This window comes from Xiphophorus couchianus, chromosome 6 (genome assembly GCF_001444195.1).
Source record: "Xiphophorus couchianus chromosome 6, X_couchianus-1.0, whole genome shotgun sequence".
Taxonomy (NCBI): Eukaryota; Metazoa; Chordata; class Actinopteri; order Cyprinodontiformes; family Poeciliidae; genus Xiphophorus; species Xiphophorus couchianus.
This window is the reverse complement of record NC_040233.1, coordinates 837638-858528: the sequence shown is the minus strand read 5'-3', so window position 1 is coordinate 858528 and position 20891 is coordinate 837638. Positions and strand designations below refer to the sequence as shown.

Here is a 20891-nt window from a genome sequence, read left to right as displayed (position 1 = left end):
TTTAATAATTTCACTGAACTCTGATCCTGAACCGCACAGCATTTTGGGGGATGTAGGCAGAGGGTAGAGCAGGGGTGGGCAATCCTGGTCCTCGAGGGCCGGTGTCCTGCAACTCTTGCAAGTCTCCCTGGTCCAACACACTTGAATCCAGCAGCTGAATCACCTCCCAAGTGCAGTCAGGTTCTCCAGAGTCCTGCTAATGACCTCATTATTTGACTCAGGTGTGTTGAAGTGGAGATGCATCTAAAAGTTGCAGGAGTCCGGCCCTCGAGGCCTGGAGTTGCCCACCCCTGGGGTAGAGTCTAGGGAAAACTCTGCCTCCAACATATTCAGGCATGCTCCTCAGAGGTCCATGCAGACTCAAAGCGGCAGCCAATAGTGTCAAGTAGCATTGCATCTATGTATTTCAACTTCCCAAGCTGAAATTTTCTTTTATACTGTCGACAAATGCTTTGGAGTAATGTTCCACATAAAAAGTCTCTGAATCCGTAAATCCATAAAAACTGAAGCACACAGAGAGGTGTACATACTACACAAAAGACGGTTTATATGTTTGTTGCCATTTATTTCACAACAAATACATGCACCTTTTTAGGGGAGAATTTTACCATACTTGAAAACAAGCTTTATTACTTTCATTCTTCAGTTAAGCACAACATCATAAAATGTGTGACTAAAGTAAATATTAATGCTTGCTGAAAATCTGTTGACTATAAGCAACTGAAGACATCCTGACAAGGTTGTTTCGTGTCAAATATATGAGTAAATGTAGTCCATGTTCACTCACCGTGTTTAAATCCCCATCATTATAGATTGGGTGCAAGTTGGAAGGGACTGACATCTCCCTCTAACAGGTCTCATATTACCACCAGTTATCTAGGAAAACACAAACAAGATAGAAAAGAAACTGGCATTAGATTGAATTAGAAGTCATATCATTAAATGATTTTTCTAGGGAGATTCTTGACTGCATCCATCCATCCATTCATCTATCAAGCCAGCCAGTTTTCCTGTTTCTTCACCATTAGTACACCGAGTACAAGAATGATTAACAACACTAAGACCTTCTTTTGTCTCTGATTGGTTATTTTTGACCGTGAGTGGTGCATTTTTGCCTATTGCTTTAGTAGCTCAGGGAGGAAGTATAAGATAGGTTATCTGTCTCATAACATACTTTCACGACATAGTGACAGTTAACAAATATGTAAAAACACAGATTTTTGAATAAAAGTTAAAAAATCTTGTAGCTTATTGTAGCTATAAGATATTTCATGTTTATTACTTACTAATCCATTTGTAACATCGGTGAAAAAGAAATAGGGTCTTGATTTTGGATCAATCATGATCAAATTTAATCTAGTAAAGAATTCATTACTTTTATTAATATGCCATTAGCAGTTATCAAATTCTTATGATTTACTTTCCATTGCTGTTTCACAAGAGGTGGAAGTGTTAGACAAGACCAGTTTTGTTCAATAAGGCGGCATCTTCATCATTAGACTTTTTATTGGGTACAATTAGAAATAAAGTCTGGATCTATTTTTAATTTAAATAAACAAAACAAAGTCATAAGTGAGTACAGCATGATAACCAAAATACTGCAAATATACACAGCAAATCCAGCAGGCCCAACTTAACTCTGTCAGATTTGACTTTCACACTTTTAATGTATCTATATGAGTATATAATATGAACTCTACTTCATAAGAGTTTTTTTTTAATAATACTAAATAGATAAGCATTTTTTTGTTTTGAACTTTTAGAAATTATTTGGAAAATAAACATTTAATAAAGAGACAACAATTTTCTGAAATGCATTTATTTCAAAACATGCACCATAATTAGAAAACATGTAACATTTAATAATGTACACTTTCATGTTTTACATGTTGCTTTCATTCAAATATTGCTCATCAAAAGGTTTGACATGTCAGCTGGTCAATGCAAAAAACAGTTTGCATAATACATTTTTCTTAAATACAATATGCATGAAGTTGTTCAAAGTACAAGGTGGAGAAAGTAATGCATGCTGTTCATGTAATAAGATATTGTATTTATTTATTTATTTTTTTAGCACAAGTAGATCACTGGATATTATAGTACAGAACAGGCCAACCTGGTATTCAGTACCATGATTTCTTACCCAGTTTGTGTTTCTGTTGAATATCTAATAAGAGACAGGGCCTCTCTGCACTTCTTAAAGAGCTGTCCATTCACTAACAGATTGTCTTTGGGTTGTCGGGTGGGGACATCAACGTGCTCCTCATAGGTACTGTGTTGGACAATCTTGAGTCTCCAAGTAAGACAGCCAGTGTTGGTCTCTGGATCATAAACAAAAATACATAATGAAAAATTTAATAAAGGAATACATTTTTATCACAACTCTAAGTAACAACAAGCCTCCATTACAGAGATGTTGAATTTCAGAGATGTTAAGACTTACATAACCATTTTCTGAGCATGAATCGTGGGAGAAGCGTTGAGTGGATTAGGGGATGAGAGCAAATGATGCCAACGACTGGCGATTCATCCTCAACCAAACTGGCCTTAATATCTAGAAAAAAGGCAATTAAGAATAAAAACTTAATGCAAAATCCATATGAGAAAGTACAACAACTGGAATAATGACAAATAACATAAATTATTTGTGGTATCAGTGCAGAATATGCTTTCAACATGAAAAAGCATTTTGCAGTTTTTCAAAGAAAAAACTCAGGATCAGAAAGGTTGATAAATCTGACCAATGTTCATGTAAATATTCAAGATCTTGAAAAAACATAATCCAAGTTATTACAGATCTGTTTAAGTTAGTCAAGAGTTTGACTCATTGTTCACCTGCTCAATTTTTTTCCAACACTAAAGGTATACCCCACAAACAATGAATTTCGGCATGCTAAATTAAATATCCTATCACCGAGCAATGTGGCGAACGTGACGTCTATCAAACAGGTTGGTCTCAACTCCAAATAACAGCAGTATAAACCATCTCAGAAAAAAATATACAAAAAAAAAATACTTACCAAGCATGGTGAACAACCCAGACATGTGGAAAGCAAATAGTTCTGAAATGACTTGGCTTCTGTTGCTTTGCTTTGGTGGGAACCTGAGATTCTGGGGGCGGAGTCAGTGAATTAACTCTTTTAGTATTATAGCCGCTTTAAGAGTTCAGAGTTAAGAATTCAAGAGTTATTAATTCCATTTTAGCACCTCCAGATTTGGTACAGAAACACTTTGTTTTAACACTCGATTTTAACTACTTATATTATACACCCCAGAGTTACATAGACAAAATATGACTGTCATGAAAGGCAATGTTTATGATATCAAAAAGAACTTCTCATCTTCATAGAAATGCTTTGGTTTAATTTTGGTATGGAGGAACGTGAAAAAAATTGGCATGGCCAAATAGGTCATCTCATTAATTTACCTGCCATTGCTCTTTTAAATGGAACATAATTCAGTCAGAAGAGCAGTTTGTTCCTAGAACTCCACTTCAGCACTGCTGAGCTACATAAACATGAACACACATTGTTTCAGGACATAAACTAATTATTCATGAAATGCTACATGAGCCAGCTTTAGAGCCGCCTCGTGGACCTGTTTTATTGTAGAAATTAAACTCTTAAATTCAAGTAGCTATTTAAAAACTTCTGTTCTCATAATAAACAAACAATAAGATCTATGCAGATAAATTGTCTTCTTGAACAACAATTCTCTATAGAGACTTAAAATATAACAGAGACTTAAAATATAACAGAGAGATAATCAAACATTTTCTCTTAGATATGCTTTAGGTAACATAATATGTGCTCCAGGATGTTGAGTCTGTACAGTTTTCTGACTTTGGTATAAAACTTCTCTGTATGTTTCACATACAAGAAAATATTTTGTTTCTTTGCTGAACTGCTTTTTACATTCTGCAGGATAATTTGTTCCAGCAGGAAGGATTTGATGTAAGTCTAAAATGGCATATTTGTGATGACAGACCTCTACTGTCCAAGTAAAGTAAGAAAAAATAAAACTTTTATGTTTTCATTAATCTAAGCAGAATTGATAATTACATTTTGTAATTAATCAATAAAATGTGTCTTCGTTAGTAAATTATGTTATTGAAATACGTTGACTTTTAATAATATTCATCATTATTGCATATGACAGTAGTGAGCATTTTTTATTTATTTTTTCTCCCCTCCAGGGGGTGTTTTTGTGGGCTCTAGTGTCCCTTTTATGAAAGTAGGCTGACAGGAAAGGGAGAAGGAAAGGGGGGAAGACATGTAATAAATGTCGCCGGGTCTGTGAATCGAACCCGCGACGGCCACGGTGAGAACTCGAGGCCTCCAAACGTGGGTCACGCTACCACAGCACGCCCAGTAGTGAGCATTTTGAGAGGCTACATTAGCTGGTTGCGCTAATGTAAAGTTGTTTAGATTAAATTTACAAGACTAGCCCAGTTTGTAGGCCTTTCTCTTTTAATGACTCAGTAAACATATAAAAACATGTTGGAACTCTTTGGATCTGGGTTCAGTTGTGACATATGAGACATAAATTAGAGTTAGAAGGATTTTTTAAATGTACACTATTTGGGCTTTTGTATTTTTTGGAAACAATACACAGCAAATTAGCAAATTCAAAAGTGCTAAATGTTTCTGTGTTAATATACTTTGTGCAAAAGCAGAGTTAATTTTATGCTAATAGAGTCGTTGTGAGCATTTGGATATTGTGTATGTTTTTCTGTTAATTTAGTCCCTGTGTTGTCGTGCACACCCCTGATTGAGCCCAGCTGTGTCCTGTTCCCCTGATTATCCCTCGTGTATTAAAACTCTCCTGTGTCCCTTGCTCCCATCGGATCCTTGTCGTGATTGTTTCCTCGTCATCTACCCGAGTCTGTCTCCTTGCTGCTCACCTTCTTGAGTATCACTAAACTGTCATTTCTACATGTAACTCTGGGCTTTATGTGTTATTAAATTGCTCTGTGTTATGTTCTGTTATTGCATGAAAAGGACAGAAGGGGAGCTCTGAATATGCATGTGACAAAATTTGCTGTATGTGGTGGAGAAGGAGAGAACGCACAAGAGTAAAGGGAGAACTGAACCTAAACTACGTCTGATGCTGCTGAGCAACACCACAACACTCTGCCATTTGTAGTTAGTCTTAACTTTCTTCATCTAATTGATTCTATAGTATTCCAGCAAATGTCTACAAAGCACTTATGAACTTTGCATTTGAAACATATTATTCAAGGTTTTGTTTTAAGTAGCGCAATATGCCATCTCCACCAGTGAGAGGCAGCAGTGCACTAACTGGAATGCAGCGTGATTAAAATATGAAGAAGAAATCTTCATCTTGCACACCTTCATAACACAATTTACAAGACCTCCTGTGTAAAATGAAGCAGAAGTACGTCCCCTAATAGAAATATGTTTCTTATTAAATTTAGTTTTTCTTTAGAAGAAAACATTGCCTATATTTTTCTTTCTAGGTAAAGTTAGCTTTCAGCAATTCAAGTTAAGCTAGCTCAAACTCTGTTGCTGTAAGATTAGCCCTTAGTCTTGCCTGTATTTTAAAGGCAGGAAAATAGATTTTTTTTCCCTCCAATTTTAATCCAGCAAATTATAAGATACTTTATTAGTCTAATTTACCCTTTGTGTGTTTTATTGAGAAACTTAACTGACCTAACAACACATGGTGGGGGAACAAAGTACTCTAAAGAAGACGTGCTATCCCAATGCAGATATCTGTATCGGGATATGAAGTGAAAAAAGTGGATCAGGGAACACCCTAGTTTTGGTAAAGTTAGGAATCAGTATTTAAAAAATGCTTAAATTGCTTGGAATATTTACTTACAATATCTGTAAAGCTTGATTTGAAACCAGTCATTAAATTAAAAAAAAAATGAGTATGTTAATAACTGTAAGTTTTGGACTGGTACTTTTTTTAAATGACACACTTCAGTTGATCTCACAATTGCTCTAATATAGCAGGTCTTTTCCTGGGGTGGCAGTAAATGAAAGAGGGACATGGAAAATCTGTTAGGATGAACTTTCCTCTCACTGTGCAGAAAAGAGACGCAACATTTTCCTTCAAAACAGCATAATTTTATAACTGCAATCAGTGTCCAAACATTTCAAGGCAAAATATGCCATCTGTCTCAGTTCAGCCTTGACTGGTAATGTATACCTCTCTCCTTACTTTAAATGTAGCAATAGAAACTGAAAGCTCCTCACCTAGCTATAAAACTCTAAAACCTGCACCCTACTTCTGCTGTTGTGCTGCCGGCAACAACCTGGTTCCCACATGGGGGGTGAGACCAGCTGAGGCTTTGCAGCACAGACAAGCAGAGGAACAAACCTTAATGTATACTGTCATTTCTAACTGCTCTCTTTCTCAGACCATTGTACAACCAAAATAACAGCACATATGCTGCCTTTAATTTGAGTCCTAAATGAAGATAATCATGAGGAAAATGGCATCATCAGTTAACACATCCCCAAGCCTCTGCCATCTTATGTTCTAAACGTCATTAGAACAGTGGTCCTCAATGATGTTGGAGGCTACAAAGGCCCCAGAGGCCCTGTACAATGCCCTAGTCCGGACTAGAGTGTTTCAGAAATTATGGGTTCTGTGTAATACTTTGGGCATATAACTTGTACAGGAATACTGGAAAGGCAGTGTCAACTATTTTCATTCCATCCTAACTTTATAGCAGCCAACCTTAAATTGTTGCCATATTGATCGTTGGCACATGATGTCAAACACTTCATAAAGTGGCCCACACCACTATGACGTCCAACCTATGCACCTGTTAACTCCTGTGAAGATTGCAAAAAAAAAAAAAAAAAGACACTTCTAAAGCCTAATATTGTATTTATTTAGATGGTTTCATTGTAAAAATGATCATAGGTTGCTGAGTGGTCAGCTGCACAAACAGACAAAGATGCAAAAGAACTTGTAATTTTATCATAAACCTTTTGAAAAATAAAGAGGATGGCGATGAATAGCAGCCATCAATCATACAGACTGGCAGCCCTCAGCTTATACACGGATTTGCAGCAAACACCTTTTACCAGGTAAGAAGGTTAATGTTCATATTTCTTAAGTAAGATTAATAAGATGCAATCATTAGTAGGCATGGAGAAATTGATCCATCATCAGGTAGCCTTCCATGTACAGAGAAAACTGGTAAGCATTTAGACTTTTGCACACTTTAAGTCTGCTCCTGTCTAAGAGGAAACAAAGTTTATGACATAAACTTTGTTGTGATATAAATTATGTGGCATGAATTGAAGTCAGCAATTTGATCAAATCAACAAATACAGCAGGAGAGAGAAGAGATGGTCTGCTTCTGAGCCAACTATTTTCAAGTTTTGCAAACTCAGCTGACTATGAGGCCTGACCAGGTGTGCTACTTTCACATACAAACTAGCTTGACTTGAACAAGTAGAAGCCAAGTGCTGGCAGAAATACCTCTGGAAAACAAGTGCAGTCGCTCTGATCAGTTCACCCTCCCCTCACTTCCGAAGTCTGCTTTGGAGCATCAAGGTGTTCAGGTTACTTAGTTTTAGAATCATTACATAGAAGCCAATAGCTTGTGTTAAAACAAGATTTCTGTAAGTTTCCAACTTCTGTCCATGGTTAGTTCAAAATAGAAAAGACCAAAAACTACCTGTGCTTAAAACCTTGATTTCTTTACAGAAAGAATGTGTTACATTCTGTCACACATGAGGTCCAGAACCGGCAGTCTGAAGTTCCCAGATAACAGCATACCACCATCCAACTTTTTTACCTGTTGTATCAGAGCTAACTTCTGTCACTGCCCAGCTAAAATGATGGAGAGTAATATATACACCCTCTGATGCCTAAATATGCCTAAAATGAGTTGCAGACGAAACATTTTCTGCAGCCAGTAGCAACAGCATCCACAGAGTCAGCTATAAGATGAGCTATGATATTTCAGGAATCAGATGGCCCTATCTAAAAAAACACCCTTAAAAGGTAAGAAAGCTTCAAAGGCTACTTTACAAATACATAAAGCCAGAAGTGAGATATTTCAAGTTGTTGTTTCACAAATGCACTGAAATGTAAATGTTATGCAAGGCAGGGTATAACAAGAATTACCTATATTGCGAACTGTTCACGACGCAACCGGTCGTAGTAATGCTCAAATAATTTGTTTTAGTAGGAATCACCATGTATATACGACTCACCAAGATTAGAAAGATATTATCTGAATCTATTTGGACATATTCATCAGGAAAGTGTGTTCTGTGTGTCTCACACATAACTGCACATATTTTAATTAAACATTGCTGAATATAGACCTTTACATTTTATAGCAATACAACTCCCCTCCTTGTTTATTCTTTTAAATTTTGATTGTTCTTCTTATTGAGGGTTTTTTTCCATACTGCTAATCCTTGCTATTAAATAATACACCAAAACCACCTTTATTTGTTTTCATGGCATGTTACTGTGAATACAATGCATCATGGTATATATTAAGGTGGATATGATATTTTGTGTAAATGGGAGTTAAATGACATATTTGTTCTTGTGTTGTTTTACATTGCTGTATTAAGATGTACGAAGAGTTCACAACAGAGTATCAGAAAGCTGTTCAAACAGTGAAGAAAAAAGTAATATTAATTTAACTATGAAATGCTGTTAAAAACTTAATAAACTGACCAAGTATTCCACTAAAGTCACATTTTTCATGACAGTTAATGCAGAATATTTAGAGCTACTTGATCTATTTCTTAATAAAAAAAAGCAGTTTGAACTGCTTTGTTGCTGAAAAATTGCTACGCAAATAACACTTCTGTTTCTTAAAAAGAGAATTCATTAATCAGCAATACATTTCCTTGTTTTCACAGAAAGTATCATGAGACAATATGTGAGGTCAGGCAGACCACAATCCTTCGGAATCCTTTAACAGTGTTCAGTCTCGGCACCTAACAAAATTTATAGGCCGGAAGACGGATTAGAAACCAACCTAAGCCTGGCTAATTACTCTCCTCGGGTGCTTTTGGAGAACTCACCACCTGAGCACCAAACAGGCATCTGCAGCATGCCAAACTCCAGAAGGAAGTTGAATAGCTATTTACAGATGGTTGTGGCCCCCTGCCCTGCAGATACTGGAGGTCCACTGTTCTGAGCTGTTTTACATCTGTGAAACTTTTTTTTTTCACTAAATAATTTGAGTTAATTTAGAGATTGCTTTATGATTTTCAGCTGTTTAATATTCTCAGCTAGAAATAGTCTGTATCAGCACAACACAGGGCTCTGGTCTGGAACCAGTCTCCTTCAGAGGGGTTGGACACTCTTACACTCTGGAGTTGCCTCTGGTGAGCGGCGCTAGGCAGGAGTGGGCATACTTGTTGTCCCCGATTTTAGTGCCTGTACATTGGCGTTCACCCAGGTGAACAAGAGGGTAGCCTCCCTCCACCTATAAGTGGGGGGACGGGTTCTGACTGTTGCTTGTGCTTCTGCCCAAGCAGCAGTTTAAATTACCCACCCTTTTTAGAGTCCTTGGAGGGGGTACTGGAGAGTGCCCCTACTCTCTCCAGTAGCCCCTTCTCTCTCCAGTGGACAGCCTTATTATGTTGGGGGGCTTCAATGCTCACATGGGCAATGACAGTGAGATCTGGAGGGGCATGGTTTGGAGTAATGGCCCCCATGAGCTGAACCTTAGTGGTGTTCTATTAATGGACTTCTGTGCTTGTCATAGATTGTCCATAACGAACACCATGTTCAGGCATAAGGGAGTCATATGTGCACTTGGTACCAGGACACCCTAGGCTGTAGTTCGATTATAAACTTTGTTGTCATCACGTCGGATTTGGGACTGCATGTCTTGGGCAAAGAGAGGTGAACAGCTGTCCACTGACCACTGCCTGTTGGTGAGTTGGCTCCGGTGGTGGTGAAGGCTGCGGGTCAGACCTGGTTGGTCCAAATGTATTGTGAGGATCTGCTGTTGCTGAAATGGCAGAGTCTACCATGAGACAGGGCTTTAATTCTCACCTCTGGGAGAACTTTGAATACATTAAGCGGGACATTGAGTGGACCATGTTCCAGCCCTCTATTGTCAAGGCGGCTTATCGGAGCTTTGGCCAGTAGGTTGTCGGTGCCTGTCACAGCGGCAACCCTCGAACCCGATGGTGGACACTGGACACCTCCAGTGAGGGATGCTGTCAGACTGAAGATGGAGACCTATTGGACCTTTTTGACCTGTGGGACCTCAGAAGCAGCTAATGGGTACTGGCAGTCCAAGCGGCATGCGTCTTTGGGATACTGAAATCCCACCAACATGCCTTCCATCGAGGAAGTGGAGACTGGGAACTCTGGGTCAAGCTTTCCAATCTCTGGTGATAAAGTCGCCAAGGTGATTAAAGAGCTCCTCGGTGGCAAAGCCACAAGGGTGATTTTATCAGTTTTGTCATCTATGGAAAAGATAAAACTGAATAGACTTTAAGTCAGATGTTGAGAAACAGAGGGATGCTCTAGGCTTTGTTTGTTTTACACAGAAGCATAGCACGTTACATGAGAATCAAAGGCTAATCGTGAGTAGACAAAACAAAGTGTACGAGTTCTGCACACACATCCTCCTTCTGCTGAAATTTCTTCTGAATAAATGTTGAAAGAAACATTTAGACTAGAATCTGGGCCCAAAGAACAGGCATTAGTACTTTGCCTGTTTGTGTTAATTGAGCAGACTTCAAACAGCTCCTTGTGTCAGTTTTACTACTTGTTTTTACTCAACCAATTGAACAGTGAAGATAATTTTAGTATCTCCACAGATAACACTTAAACCAAACAAACTTATAAAATATTGGGAAACAAGTATTTGATGTATCACTGATTTTTCAAGTTATCCCACTTACAAAGAATGGAGAGGTTTGCAATTTTTATTGTGGGTACACTTCAACTGTGAGAGACACAATGTAAAAAATAATCCAGAAAACCACATTATACAATTTTTAAATACTTGACTTGCATTTTATTGCATGAAATTGTCATGATGGGGTGTGGCGGTGGACCCAAATGCAGCAGGCAGTAGACGTAGAAATAAATGGATGTTTTAATGAAGAAAATTAACCAACAAAAAATCCAAAATTCAAGGGTACAAGAAAATCCAAAAACAAAACAAACTGGAAACACGAGGGAACAACAGGTCATCCAGGGAGGGAACCATGGGTAGTGACAATCAGGGTGACAAAATGGACTGGCGAGTTGTGACTGGGATAAAAGAGCTTAAATACTGGGAGGTAGTAAATGGAACAATGGCCTAACTCAGGGGTGCCCAAAGTCGGTCCTTGCAGGGCCATCCTGCATTTTATAGTTCTCTCACTGGTAGTACTAACAACATTTTCAGCATGTTAGTGTTCTTCTTAGGTCTTCCAATGAGCCATCACTTGACCCAGGTGCGTTAAACCAGGGAGAGAACTAAAACATGCAGGATGTTAGCCCTCAAGGACTGACTTTGGGACCCCTGGCCTAGCTAGAGGAGAAAAGTGATTGCAGGTGTGAGTAATTGGCACAGGAGCTGGCTGAGGGGCGGGGAGAAGGTGGCGCAGAGAAACTAAGGAGATCTGCTGGGAACACAAATGGAAGAAAACGGGGAACTAAAAAATACTACTAATACAAAAGACACTAAGAGTAAGGAAAACCTGATGAACTAGGAGAGAAAGATATGAGGGAAACCAAAACCAAACATAAATTGAAACAAGGCTGATCTAACAACAATAAGAACTAAGGAACATAGATCTAGAGAAACTAAGAGATCTAAACAAAGAAATAACCTAACTAGAATTACTAAAGAAAGCCTAACCAAACCTAAAGAGACAAAATAAGAATTAGTAACACTACGGGGGAAGCTAGAATGACTTAAGAAAAAACCTAACTTGAATTACTAAAGGAAGATATACATACGTAGACTAGGACATGAAAGAATAACTGAACCTAGGGTGATGAAATTAAGAAATAAACATTACTAGAAACACTGCAGGGAGGCTGAAATATAATAACTAGAAGGATAAAATAGAATTAAACTATAGTCATCAAAGAAGGTTCGACATGGACTCAGACAAACAAGGACAAAACCTAAGGTAACTAAAAAATAAACCTAGAAACACTATAAAGGACTGAAAATAAGGAAAGCAATAAGACAATTCTTATTTCACTAAATACCTCAAATAATAATATCAAAAGAACCATGAAAGGCTAAACTAAAGTGAACTAAAACATGAAGCTAAATAAAATGAGAAGCAAAACCAACCCAAAAACCCAGAGTCCTGACAGAAATAAATATTTCATCACCTAGAATCCGACAAGAAGTCCGGCTCTTAAAGATCTGTTAGTTCATCTAGTTACTCTTTACTAAAATCTGAATAATCTTTTTTTGCAAGTAAGCTCTGTAAATTGGACCTTAAGGGTGCTATCTTTTGCTAGTGTGTAAATTGTGACATTTTTATGTGAATTTGTTTAATTCTACAATATTTGGCCTAAAACAGTCTTTGTGCTGCCCTCTGCTACTGCAGCTGAATTTTCCTACTATAGTTGGTTGATGTCTATGTTGCATGGTGAGCACTGATTTATATGGATTTTCAGCTCTGCACATGCATGGTTTATTTACAATGTGGACACAGAGTAGATTGTGTCTCCTCTCTGTATCCACATTGCACAGATGTGCAGAGCTGAAAATCCATATCGATCAATGTTTCTCAATGTCTCCTCTCTGCTCTGGCTGCAGGTGGGGATTACTAAACGATGACTGTGAGACCTTTTCTAGTGCTTTGGAATGGGGTTAGGGCTCACTGCCTGCAGACAGTTGCTGCAGAGTGATTGCTGCTTTCACATTGGTGTTGCCAAAGTTCTGAATAGCAGAAGAAAGATTTGTCATTAGTTATGTTTGGAAAACAGTCGCTAGAAGAGTCTGAAAAGTTGCTAAATATGACTGCATTGGTCGTTTCTCAATATGCGTACATGTCCATGCTTGTGTATTTGTGAAACCTCATCAATGGTGGCCCAAGTACTGTTTAAGTAGGCAAAGCCTGCATGTGTTATTCCTCTGCCCATTTTAGCGATGAAGCACCAATGCATCTTTCTGTGGACTTGACCCAGCAAGATATCCCACAATGCATTGCACCACCAGCAGCGGTAAGAGTAAGTAGGAAATTCAGCGCTCTTTTACACTATTAATTTGTCACACAAAAAGAAGTTTTAAGATGTCTTTAGGGAAGAAAGTAGACTTCATGGCTTCATGTATCCACTCAGTTCATCCAGAATGTTCATTCTTTAAAATGTGATTTGGAGTTTTTGGAGCAGCAAAGCTCCACTGACAGGGTGAGGCAGCTACAGACTGCACCAGACAACAAGATATAACATTTTTCTCAGTAAATTTAGATATTTTTAGTTAAATATTTTGTTACTTTAATTTGCTATTTAGCAATTTTTGAGCAAGTAAATTTATACTAGTAAAAATATTTTAAAACGGCTCCCCTTCATAATCAGAGAACTTTCACTTTTCCTTGAATAGAAAAATTACGCAATTCTATAAGATTGTCTTTTCATGTATGAGTGTGACTTGTATTATTTTTTATTGCTTTATTCAGGGAGGTCTGCAGAGCAGGAAAAGAGCTTTCCAAAAGCTCCTAGAGATTCTTTTCAACTTCATGTCCTTCCATTCTCTTCCTCATCTTCTTTTAAAAAAAATAATTATGGTATAACTGACTGTAAATTATTTAAAATGAATTTCCAGATTGTGCATATTCTTTTTAGATGTCTGTCTGTTTTGATTAACACTGTCGGTTGTTTATATTTAGTTTTGATATAATGGTATATGCAGTTTTCAATGTTTTGTTTTGTACCTCACAGGATGCCATAGCCAATAAGGGCAGGACTTATAAAAGTTGCCAAACTTTTGAATATAATAAAAATTCAACATTCTTATTTTACAGCATTTTTATTTTGAATTTAGGTTTTATTTTTACTTGATTTTTTTCAATGAGAAGCTCTTCTCTCATACTGCAGAAAAGACAGCTATGAATCACTTGAAATATTTTTCTGTTTTTTTATACATGATTATTGTTGGATTCTCATATTGCTCCAGTCACTTTAATTCTCTTACCTCATGCTCAGTTTGTTCCACTGCCTCGGCCCCAGCTAGGGCTTTAGTGTTTTCCAGTGCATTTATGGACGCCTGCGTTACATCCACAACTGACTGACTGTAGACTTCTCATATGGTGCATATACTCTACATCTAAGCTACCTTTCTGAATATTTTTTCCGTCCCTGAATGCATGCTGCCATTTTCTACTGTCACTACCTGCTGGTCTAAGAGGAGTGAATGCTGCAAGTCAATGACTCAATGCAATCTGCTGGGTTTCCTTGGAAATACACTATTTAAACTACTTTGAATAATTAACTGAGCTATACTGTTTGATAACTAACAAATCTTGCTACACTGAATATTAAAAAATGAGAGAAAATAGAAAGCTAAAAGTGGAAAACAGGAAAATAATGCTGAGAAGGTGGAGTTCAGTTCTCATGTGGTCCAGATGCAAATACAGTACTTAAATCACCTTATCTTGAAGTCTCACAAATCACAAACTTGGTTTTAAATCTATTCCAGGTTTGAAAAGTCTAGATGTTGCAGTTTTTTAACTAGAGTAGATGAAAGACACTGAAGTTGGTGAAAATAGTTTTCCCCAATTGGAAGCTGCAATCATAAACCAACTTCAGCTTTGTGTCTCTTAGCATAACATCCTCATCTGGGACATCTGTGGACCGTAAGAAATGGTGCAAATCATCCTTTGTGTCTTTCGTTTAGACTCCACCACTGCTACTGGCTTTTCAGAACGTGTATAAAAAGCCTTTTCCCCCCAAAGGAATGCAAGATTTTCTAAAAGTTTCTCGGGATCTCCAGAAAGCAAGTTGGGATGGCTTTTTTCCCTCCTTGTCCCCTTACGGGCTCTGTAGTTTTTTGTTATTCTAAAAATTCATTTTTACAAAAAAACATGTCTGTTTCTATGTTGTAGATATCTGATGTTACCTGATGATAGTGATAAAATAAAATTAGTTTGTTAATCAGTGTTTAGCAGTTATTGTTAAATAATCATTCAATTATGTAGCAACAACTCTGACCAAATGCAGGTTTTTAATAACTTAAATATGAAATAATGGTCTTAACTTTTTCTACCTATTATTATTTGTCAGTTCAGACAGTAAATATAGTGTGACAAAGGGGGCAAATATTAGACTATCATGATTTTACTGGTAACAATCAGAAAAAGTAATATGAGGTGGTAAATTACTATTTTTAATATTAATAAGATTTTTATAATCAATAATAAAAACTTCAAATAATTAATTTGAAGGTGCTGTACTTGTAATTGACACTTCTCAGTTGCTTATGTATACTTAATATCTGTCAAATAATTTTTTTTTCAAACGTTGATTTTTATAATACTGCTTCACTCTCATCAGTCTACTTCTAACATCAGCATATGAAAAATTCAGTCCTTTCTGTTGAACTAACATCAATACAGTATAGGTTTGATCTGAGGATTATTTTTTAAATTAACTGATTAATAATTGAATAGTAATTAGCAGGTGCTTTATAGATTTTTTATTTTATTTTTTTCACAGAATGTGAAACAAGTGAAGCTTAAACTGTCACTTGAGGAATTCTGGGGAGTAAGAAGAACTTTTTTCTGCAAATGACCTTTTTGACTCTGTGTACTCCAGTTAACTATTAATCAATTACTGAATAAGTTGAATTATTTAAATGATCACTCATTATTTTTCCAAAATGTTACTCAAGTAAATGTAACTGAGTAAATGCAACCATCTTCAATGAGTAGAGGTGGTTAGAGGTGAGCAGTTAACAATTAGTGAACAGGATAAGGAGGAAGGAGTGAACATATGAATAAAAATCTTCACAGGAAACTACTCATAGCACATGTCTGCTCATATCAGAGTGGGAAATGAGAAAGAGATTACGCTCACACTTCCCTCTGAGCCATGCTCTCCTCTATGAGCTCACAACTTGTCAGTGGAGCAGAAGATGCTTGTTCCTCTGTACATGCAGGCAGCTCTGATGACATCACAGCAGCCTGTCAGCTGGAGGAGGCAGCAGCAGCATCAGGAGCAGGACCAGGTTCCACCTTTCCATCCAGCTGCGCAGGTGCGCTCTGTTTAAGGTGCCATGATTTCCACTGGAGGAAACCCCTCCAGTGGAAATCTGTCACGTCACCCACACATTTCAATCCAAGAAGATGAAAACAATAACCCAGGAGTCATATCTGCAGAGATTCTTGAAAAATCCTCCGGATCCTAACCAGCCCCCCCACCACATCTGTGATCACCATCACCTCCACCGAAAAATCAGTCTGCAGATGAGCCATTAAACTTTCCCTCCCATCATGAGGAACGGCGCACTGCGTGGGCGCACAGCTAAACATAATTTTTTTTTTATTATTCTCGAGGATTCGCTTGAGGATCTTTCTCGTCATTTTAGTGTGAAGCATTAGTGAGCAGATGAGAGAGAGAGGCGCAGAAACAGACAGCTGTGGAGGCGCACAGCAGAGCACCGGCCGGAGCTTTCATGAACGCCAGCGCAGGTGAATCGGAAGCATAAGGCCGTTAATGATGGCTGTCACATTCCATCAGCGGAGCTCCGTGTGGGCAATGCGAGTCAGGGGGCGCCGAGACAGGCTGGAGAACCGCACCGCACCGCATGTGTCTGAGAAGAGAGCTTCCAGCTTACCTCCGCAGCTCCTCACACACCGCCGCCTGAACGAGAGAACACCGGCTGATAAATCCAAAAGCTTCTCTGATTCCGGAGACCAGGAAGCGAGAACAGCCACTGTCGGTTCGTGTGCGTGCGTGTGTGTCAGAGTGAGCGGGGATGTGCGGGCACAGGAGGCGCAAGCCTGCGGTCCGTCATCTGCGGCAGCATATCAAGCGCATACAGCCAGAACTGCACCGGAAAACAGAAGGATGGGCTCCAAAAATAAAAGACCGACAAGGGGCAGGAGGAGAGAAAGAAAGAAAAATTAAGCATACGTCATACCGTCACTCAGCTGTAGTCAGCTAATGGTACCTTTGGCTTTGCATCAGAAAAATATTTAAGGATTTTTTTTAGTAATGCATTAGTCAAAATTCTACATAGCTTGTTTTTAAAACAGAACTTTATTTACAAGACTGCACACCAAACCCTAACCCTCTGCTGAAAAGCACTAACGTCCAAAACCCCAGAGATCTCGAACTAATTAAACCTGTCGTTAAGTGATGTTTTAATTAATATTTCACTTTTATTGTGGAAGAAAAACAGAAGCAGTGTCTTGCTAACGTCATAAGATTTACTCAAATTCAGAGGAAAGAACATTCCTTGTAAGATCTGATAATGAAAATTAATTCATTTAGCGAGGATGTGAGTTTTACAAGATAGCATCCAAAAATGACTTAGCTGGCGGAAAACTATATAACACTTTTCATCCAATGAAGGTTCAAAACAGGAAATCAGACATTTAACCACTACAGACACACAATGAAATGATCAAATGAAATAGTTTCTGGTAGAAAAGCAATAATAAATTAAAAGTTAGATAAATCAATTGTTTGCAAAAAAAATTAGGACTGTGGACTGGACGGAGGCAGGCCCTGAGAAAAATAAATATACTTGAAGCCAGACTAATCATCAATATACTTTTTTTCAATATACAGGTTTTTTAAGGATTATTCAACTTGAAGCTTGCTATGTTGAAACAACTAATCCAGTGCTTAATGTATTTAAATAGTAATTAAATTGTAGAAAATCACAATTTAAAATGTACCAAGTGTACTATCACATGCATTTATTAAATAACTAAAGTTATACTGTGTATACTTTAAGTACATGGCTTTATATGTAATATAAACGTGCTTGATTAGTATATCTTAATTGTACCATTTTTTGTGTAAGAATTACATTTAAAATATATTTAGAATGTATTTTAAATAAATAAGCATTATATACAGTATATTTTATATATTAGGAGTGTGATCATAGTATGCTCCTTCTGGTTCATTATAACTGCTAATGAAGTACACCTGTTAATGAAGTGTAAAAAGTACACTTGTTAATTACTTAATGTTACTTGTTGTTCTGCTTTGTCACTTTGTACATTAATGCTTCATACACACTACAGTACTGCAAACACATCAGGCTACCAGAACACAGAATGATCAATTACAACACATTTTTATTATATTGTGCATTCAATATATTCACATTTACCAATGTGAAAATATTGGATACAGACTGTCAATTGCCAGTTTGGCAATTGACAGTCTGTATAATTGCCAGAGAATTGTACAAACTGACAAATATACTCAAGGTTTACAGGCAAAATGCTTATGAAAATTAGTACAATAGACACATTTTAGAGGAAATGTGAAAAAATGTTTCACCAAGGACAGAATATTGTTTTAATACAACGTCACAGTATTCCAGTGTTACTGCAGACAAACTGACATTTCTCCTTCCTATGAACAGTGAGGATCAACAACAGAACATTCACATTCACTGCACTTTACAGAAACCTACAAAAAAGGATAAAACAATAGAGAAATTAATCAGAGTACAGAAAAATGGCAAAGGAAAAAGTCAGACTTACAATTTCAGGATGTTGTGGACTCGCTATGTATGTGACATCATCAGAACTGATGATGATTGGGACCGGAGTGAAAAAACATTTCTGAGTGACTTATTTGCCTGTTTATGTTAGAAGTAGAAAAAATAGTCAGTAATATCATAGAATCAGTTGATGCTGGCATTAACTATGAAGTTGGTTTAAGTGTGAACTTAAAGCTGCAGTATGTAACTTTTACGAAACTGTGGACTTGGCCTGGAACTTTGATCAAGCTCTGCCCAAGCCTCCAGCTAGGCACCCTGTAGCCAGCTCCTCCCAGGGACCACGCTGACAGGCATCTAGGGGCCCCTCATTCTCTCCTGTGAAACGGAGAAGAAAGCCTATCAACATGTCCTAAATTAGGACCATAAAGATGTAACGCATCTGTTTGTGCGCCGAAGTACATGAAATGCATCTATGGGGTAATTTCATTTTCACTAAAAAAAGAAAACAGAAAATTATTATCGGATCAGCAGATTAACTCCAAACAAGTTTGATTGTTTTCAAGGTGATAAAGGTGTGTATACAATCACACGTATTTAAGTAGCTGCATAAAGGTGAGCCGCGTAATTGTGGAGCCCTTTGGCTCTGATTTAGAACATCACCAGTGGAAGGATTCAGAGGGAGCGATTGATCAGAGATCATATTGATCTTCTGGAAAATGTTGATGACGGTTTATTATCATTTAGATTTCCCGAACTGTAGCCCTGATCAAAAGATAAACAGACAGAAAACATCTCTATTCTGTAAATGTATAACTTATGCACATGATCGCTCTATTTAAATTAAACGTCCACATTCCCCATTCAAAGGACTCTGACTCTCTGCCAGTCTTTAAATTCCGGCTGAACTCTCTGCACAACCTCTTGATTTTTTTAATGGTTATTGCTTCACGTGGTGGCAAACTTCCGGTATTTATACTAACTTACATATGTATTTATGGGTGGCGACAAGGCGAACCAGCAGCTGCACTCTATTTCCCGCAAATTGGGGTGCGCAGCCACATGCCCGCACTTTTCTAAATTTGTCTGTACGCCAAGTTTTAGTGTGAAATCTGTGCAGTCTTTTATGTATGAGGCCCATGATTTTAATGTATTGTGGTGCTAAGCTGGTCAGGGATTTAGAAATGAAAAACAATATTTTATAGCCTATTCTCAGTGAAGGGTTTTAAAACTTGATGATGTGCTCTATCCTCCTGGTATAGTGAGAATGCCAGCAGCAACGTTCTGTATCAGCTGCTGGAGGATTGATCTGTTAGGCAGACCTGTGAGGACACTGCTGCAGCAATCAATGCAACTAAAGATAAATGGATGCATTTCTCTAGATCTTTCTTAGACACTAGTCCTCTAATCCCGGAAATGTTCTTCAGGTGATAGAAGACTGACTTTGTAACTGTTTTTATGTGGCTCTGAAAGTTCAGGTCAGAGTCCATCACTACACCTAAAATTCGGGCCTGATTGATAGTTTCCAAGGGCCTCATGCATAAAGCGTGCGTGCACAAAAAATGTGAGGCGCCATATTTTACGCACAAGTCGGCAGGTATAAAAATTAACTTTGCGTCAAAGTTTGCCTAAATATATGCACACTTTTTTGCTGGCGTGAAAATGTGCGGCAGCCACGCAAACTTTTTCTGTGAACAATATCAAACTACAAAGCGTCAAAACTCACCTAAATACACTGAAATCTTACTACATTCGGTGTTATTTAGACCAAGAAGCATCAAACCCGATGTTTTTCATGGTTTGAATATTTTATTGTTTAAACGTAAACAATGAAACTGAACCGCATTTATCCACAGACAATAAGCTAACACGCACACAAAATAAACAAAATAAAAATAAAAGTATGTAAAACCTCGCTCAAATGTAAATAGTACTTTTTCTCAGTTTTTGTCTCATAAAGATATAACGCATTGGTCCGTGCGCCGAAGTGCATGAAATGCATCTATGGAGTAATTTCATGCTCACTAAAAGAAGAAAACAGGGTTGGATCAGCAGATTAACTCAAACCTGCTGATTAAAAATAATCAACAGGTTTGATTATTTTTAAGATGATCAAGGTGTGTATACAATCACACGTATATAAGTAGCTGCTAAAGGTGAGCCGCGTAATTGTGGAGCACTTTGGCTCTGATGGAGAACATCGCCAATGGAAGGATTCAGAGGGAGCGTTTGTTCAGAGATCATATTGATCGGCTGTGAAATGTTGATGACGGTTTATGAG

The 20891-nt window shown here is 37.7% G+C and overlaps 1 protein-coding gene across 3 annotated transcripts in view; it reads right to left on the bottom strand.

Moving 5' to 3' along the window:
- The window catches only part of dlgap1a (discs, large (Drosophila) homolog-associated protein 1a), a 92315-nt gene extending 75243 nt beyond the window's left edge, over nucleotides 1-17072 (bottom strand). The window contains exons 1-2 of one of the 3 annotated variants that reach the window (XM_028020853.1): nucleotides 16763-17072; nucleotides 788-876 (exon numbers count right to left, since the gene is read on the bottom strand). The gene's annotated coding sequence lies outside the window, so the exon portion shown is untranslated. The remainder of the gene's footprint in view (nucleotides 1-787; nucleotides 877-16762) is intronic. The other 2 variants (XM_028020851.1, XM_028020852.1) reach the window with 2 other exon arrangements.
- Nucleotides 17073-20891: the final 3819 nt, after the last annotated feature.